We start from the raw sequence: 6000 nt of genomic DNA, 5'->3' as shown, positions 1-6000 counted from the left end.
GTAGTAGGCGGTTTCGAATCTGCGTTTGGTATTGTTTTCGTGAAGTGTAATTTTTCTTTAGGCTTCTAGCAATTGAGGAGTTTGTCGAAGTATTTTTTAAGAATTTTGAAATTTTATTCAGTATTTGTTTCCAGAGATCCCTCTGTTCTTTTGCAGCAGATATGTAGAATTTGATAACACTGTGCATTTTCCCTAAATATTCTGTAAACATTTCACAAGTTATTTCTGTTGAAGTCTTCGTCGGTTTCATTTAGTATACTTTTGTCGTATGTCCTTTTTACTTTACTAATAGTTTTCGAGGACTGTTTCTGGACTTTGTGGAAATCGTGCCGTGTTTCTGATGCCCTGTTGTTGCTAAACTACTTCCATGCCTGGAGTCTACGTTCAGTGGCCTGATAGCGGTCCACCTTGAATTTCCTAGGAGTTGATACCAACGCGTTGCATTCTGAATTGCCGTCGCGTGGTCTGTCCAATTTTCTGTTGTATTTTGATTAATTTCTTCAATAATTTTGCCTTTGTTTGTCTTCAACTATTCTCTGTTTGGTCTTACAATTTTGTCGTGTGTTGTCTTTCAGTTTCTCGGGATTGGCGTAATCTTTACTTGTAACAAGTGATGGTCGGACATGAAAAATCCTTTGCATGTTCTTGCATTCAGAATTTCTCTTGTAATATTATTTTTTTCCTGCCCTATCTACTTGGAATTCTCCTCGTATATGACTGGGCGTTTGCCATGTTCGACTTTTCCTCTTGGCATGTGAAATTACGTAGAAATAATTTTTAAGTTAAAATTTGGACAGTTATGTATGAGATGTTCCCCATTCTTCCTGGTGCGATCATGTGCTGTGTATGGGCCTGTGATTTCCTTCTACGTATTATCTTTGTCTAGTTCTGCATTGAAGTCTCCTAATACAATTTTAACTTGTTTTTCTGGTGTCTTGTTTGTTATTTCTTCAATGTATTCCCAAAAGACTTCGTCTTCTTGTGGTTCCTTTCCGTTGTGATCGTTTGTCGGTGCACGTGCATTGATGATTGTGTATGTTTTGTTTCCTTACTTGGAGGTTATTGTGAAGATTCGTTTTGGTATTGAACTGAAATGTAGGATGTTGCCTCTGACTGATTTGTGAACCAAAAATCGTGTGCCAGATATTGTCGGTGTTCCTCTTCCGACAGCAGGTTGATCCTGTAGTTTTCTGTGTTGAAGTGCTTTTCGTCTTTGAAACGCAGCTCTTGTATTGCGAGGATTTTGGTGTAAAATTTTCCCTAGAACACCCGTTAGCTGTTTTTAAGTTTGCATAGTTTGACCGACATATTTGCATAGTGTGTGCCAACATACTACTCGCGAAGAGATTTCGAGACGCTCCGACTATTCTCCATTTCATGATGTTCCTGGTCCCCCAGAATCCGATGACCAGGGACGTCCAGTACATTTACTCGGGCCTGGGGCAGTGGATATTTTTCCTGTTGGATTTTTCCAAGTTGAGAGTGGTTGTAGTGCCCACTGCTGGACATCACAAATGTTCAAGACTTGATTGTTGAGATCCAGACATATTTGTAGCAGCCGCGCCAACACGCCGACCACTGTCTGCTGGATGCCGGAACAGACACTATTCGGTTTAGGCCTATGTTAGTATTTGGTCCACCCTACGTATTTTATTTCTCCAGTACCACCCATATCTGCGAGGGTTTCCCCTATCTGCCACCTATGGGCGGGGAGCCCGGTGGGAGATCTAACAACCCGACAGGGTTAAAATATTTATAACAGCACTCCAAGTACAGAAATCTAGGGGAGAAAAATCTGCTGTGGCCAAAGATAGCCTTAACGAGTTAGCCTGAGTAGATCCGTGCTAGAACCCAATAATCAAAGAAGCTGGAGAAATTAGAACATGTGTGAAGAACTTCAGTAGACTCTACTAAGTGTGGAAGCTAGCACTGCATGCCGAGAGACTTCAAACGAGAATGTCCTGGATTCTAAGTAGCAGTGGAAACAAAGAACTGGCAGTGGGCACTGTTCGCCAGATACTTGTCATCAGGACCACCGCTCGTCTCAGTCTGAGTGTGATGAAGAATTATTTATGTTTCTGATTGTAAAACGTATACCATTGACTTTAACCATTTCTGAAGCAGGGAACTATCAGATCGGTAAAGTATTACAGTGCCTCATAAAAAGATGCCCACATAATCAGAGCAATTCCTTCCTTCTCATAAGCTACAATGGCTCCTGCAAACGGAAACAAAAAAATACCTGCTCCATATATACGAGGATGTGCTGGAAAGTAATGCCTCCGAATTTTTTTGTGTGAAAACTCGTAAAGCTTTTTAAATATAACAAACATTTTTATTCATCATGTCTACATATTTGCAACCCTCTGCCGCTACAGGGCTCCGAATTGTAGTGTGTAACGAGGCATTGTATAATGTGACTATGTCCGTACATTACAGCGTGCTGTAATCTAATTCCGAAGTCAAAGAGTTCGTCCACATATAGAGCACCCTCTCCTTCAGGATGACAATGCCAGTCCACACGCGAGCGCTGCGACGTGTGCAACAATCCGGCGCCTTGGGTTCACTGTCATCGATAATCCTCCACACAATCCCGACTTGGCGCCATACGATGTTTATCTGTTTCGCAAAAGTTTAAGAGCCCCTTCGAGACTTTACTTTGATAATCATGAAGCAGTCAACGAAGTCAGCATTCTATAGTGACGGTATCAACAAAATAGTCTCTCATTGGGAGAAGTGTGTTCGTTGCCAGGGTGACTGTGTTGAGAAATAAATATGTGGGCATGAGGGAGAAAGATGTAGAATGTTAATAGCGTTTGTTTTATTTACAAAGGTTGAAAAGTTTTCACATAAAAAATTCGGAGGCGTTACCTTTCAGCGCGCCCTCTTATACTGTGTACATCTTGTAGGAAACTGACAATCATTTGCAAAACTATTCCAGAAGTCTGTTTTCTATCACCTTGTAGTCTGTTTTGACTACAGGGTACATGTACAAGTATTCCGCCTAGTTATGTACGATTTTGCTGAAAGCTAGAAATTTAATCTCGTATTCAGAGACTTATGTAGTCATACTTTCAGTACTTCTCTCTAGGACATTGACTTGCATCCTAAATTATTGTCGTTGCTACATCCTTGGCTTTCCATTTACATCTGCGTAATTCCGTTACTTCTTCGGCTGTCAGACGCGTTCTTACAAAGACATTGGTGAATATTGTTAGAAGCTCGAATGCTTTTTATGGAGATTTAACACGGAAAGTCCGACGAGAAATTGTCTTACAAAAAGGTATACATTGCTTACATTTAGCGTCAGATATTTGTTGACAAGGATAAGAATAGTACCTATATTTTCTCAATAAAAGTCCCGCCCCTTCCCCCATGATTACAGTGAACATTGGCGCAGTTGTGGTGGCTGGCGTTGCTTGACGATTCTGATAGTCGTACTAGGCTATTACCTGAAGAGATAAACGTTTGGTCCTGAGGAGGAGAAGCAACAGTTGGGAGGGGAAATTACAGCCATTATATTTACCCATGACGTGTAAGTGCATAATATAATTTAATGATGTCGTCGTCGTAGGTAAAAATATTCCAAGATTGATATACACACACCAAGAAAAGTTTTGCGTCACCCCGGTTCCCGGAACTCCTGAAGATATACGTTAACTGTGGACATTGTATCACTGTTCAGAGACGTCACTAAACCCACCCAAAGATGTAAACAACCGTGCATGAGCAGCGCCTAATAGACGGACGGGGTCCGACAGCTGATCAGTTCCAGTCATTCCACCAGGAAGGAGGAATACGGCTCGTGTTGTCTGTAGTTCAACCATGCCTAGACTGTCAATACCGCGGTTCCAACGCGTCTACTTTGTTACTTTGTGCCAGGAAGGGCTCTCAACAAGGGAAGTGTCCAGGAGTCTCGGAGTGACTCAAAGGGATGTTGTTCGGACATGGTTGAGATACAGAGAAACAGGAACTGTCTATGACATGCCTCGCTCAGGCCACCCAAGGGATACTACTGCAGTGGATGACCGCTACCTACGGATTATGGCTCTTAGGAACCCTGACGACAACGCCACCATGTTAAATAATGCTTTTCTTGCAGCCACAGGACGTCGTGTTAAGATTCAAACTGTGCGCGATAGGCTGCATGATGCGCAACATCACTATCGACGTCCATGGCGAGGTCCATCTTTGCAACACCGACACCATGCAGCGCGGTACAGATGGTCCTAACAACATGCCGAATGGACTGCTCAGGATTGGTTGGCATCACGTTCTTTTCATCAACGAGTGTCGCATATGCCTTCAGAGTCGCATATTCCTTCAACCAGACAATCGTCGGAGACGTGTTTGGAGACAACCCGGTCAGGCTGAACGCCTTATACACACTGTCCAACGAGTGTAGAAAGGTGGAGGTTTCCTGCTTTTTTGGGGTGGCTTCACGTTGGGGTCGACGAAGGCGCTGGTGGTCATGGAAGGCTCCGTAACGGCTGTACGATACCTGAATGCCATCCACCGACCGATAGTGCAACCATATCGGCAGCAAATTGGCGAGGCATTCGTCTTCGTGGACGACAATTCGCGTCCCCATCGTGCACTTCTTGTGAATGACTTCCTTCAGGATAACGACATTTCTCGACTATAGTGGCCAGCATGTTCTCCAGACATGAACCCTATTGAACATGCCTGAGATAGACTGAAAAGGGCTTTTAATGGACGACGTGACCCACCAACCACTCTGAGGGATCTACGCCAAATCGCCGTTGAGGAGTGGGACAATCTGGACCAAAAGTGTCTTGATGAACTTGTGGATAGTATGCCACGACGAATAAAGGCATGAATCAATGCAAGATGACGTGCTACTGGGTATTAGAGGTACCGGTGTGTACAGCAGTCTGGATCACCACCTCTGAAGTCTCGCTGTATGGTGGTACAACATGCAATGTGTGGTTTTCATTATCAGTAAAAAGGGCGGAAATGATGTTTATGTTGATCTCTATTCCAATTTTCTGTACAAGTTCTGGAACTTTTGGAACCGAGGTGATGGAATTTTTTTTTTTTATGTGGTTGGTTGGTTTAAAGATTAAAGGGACCAAACTATTTTTGATGTGTGCCGCTCCAAATTCGAATTTCCACATGAAGACTACGGAGGAGGATTATGTTCTCAGAAAACAAAGACAGAAAAGTAGATCGAAGCAAACAAATAATGCAGTAACAAGTAGAAATGAATTATAGATTTTAAAGAAATCTTACATGATGTTTCTGGTATGTTCTGACATAAAGTATAAAAAATACATCCGTTGATCCTTTTGATCAGTGTGATACGGATATTTTAAGACTGTAAGTGATATTGCTGAATGCGTTTATTTAATCTATCTTGTTCGTTTTAATCGGATTTCAAGTATTGTGAAGATTTGTTTATCTTTAATATACAGCGTGGAAGGAAACGGACTGAAAAACTTGTAAGGGTGTTGCATGCTAGGTTCTGGTGAGAAATAATGCTTCGGTTATAGGAAGCCAAACGAAGAACACGTTCGGCTACATTGTGCATGGTGGACCGCTTGAATTTGCGCTCGCAACTTCCTGATTGGATAACTTGAGTGCTAATTAACTCGGAAATGGCGCCACGTATCGAATTACTTTCTTAACAAATATTTCTCACCACAGCCTAACCGGCAACACGCTTACAAGCATTTCAGACAGCTTGTGGCCATCCGGTGTGTGGAAGACTAAACGGAAACCGAGCGAGGTGCCGCAGTGCTTAGCATACTGGACTCGCATTCGCGAGAACGACGGTTCAGACATGCGTCCGGCCATCCTGATTTAGGTTTTCCACCAGGTCAGCACAACACACTCACACCTGTATTTACTTTTCCTGACTGGGAATAACGAAAATAACACACAGTAAATAGTAACTTTTGCAAGTAATATAAGCGACATACAGAATTTTATACAGGCAAACAACGTACAGATTTTTGATACAGAATGGTACTGTCTGTG

Source organism: Schistocerca americana, chromosome 3 (genome assembly GCF_021461395.2).
Source record: "Schistocerca americana isolate TAMUIC-IGC-003095 chromosome 3, iqSchAmer2.1, whole genome shotgun sequence".
Classification (NCBI taxonomy): Eukaryota; Metazoa; Arthropoda; class Insecta; order Orthoptera; family Acrididae; genus Schistocerca; species Schistocerca americana.
The sequence above is the reverse complement of the archived record's forward strand: the minus strand, read 5'-3'. Positions refer to the sequence as shown.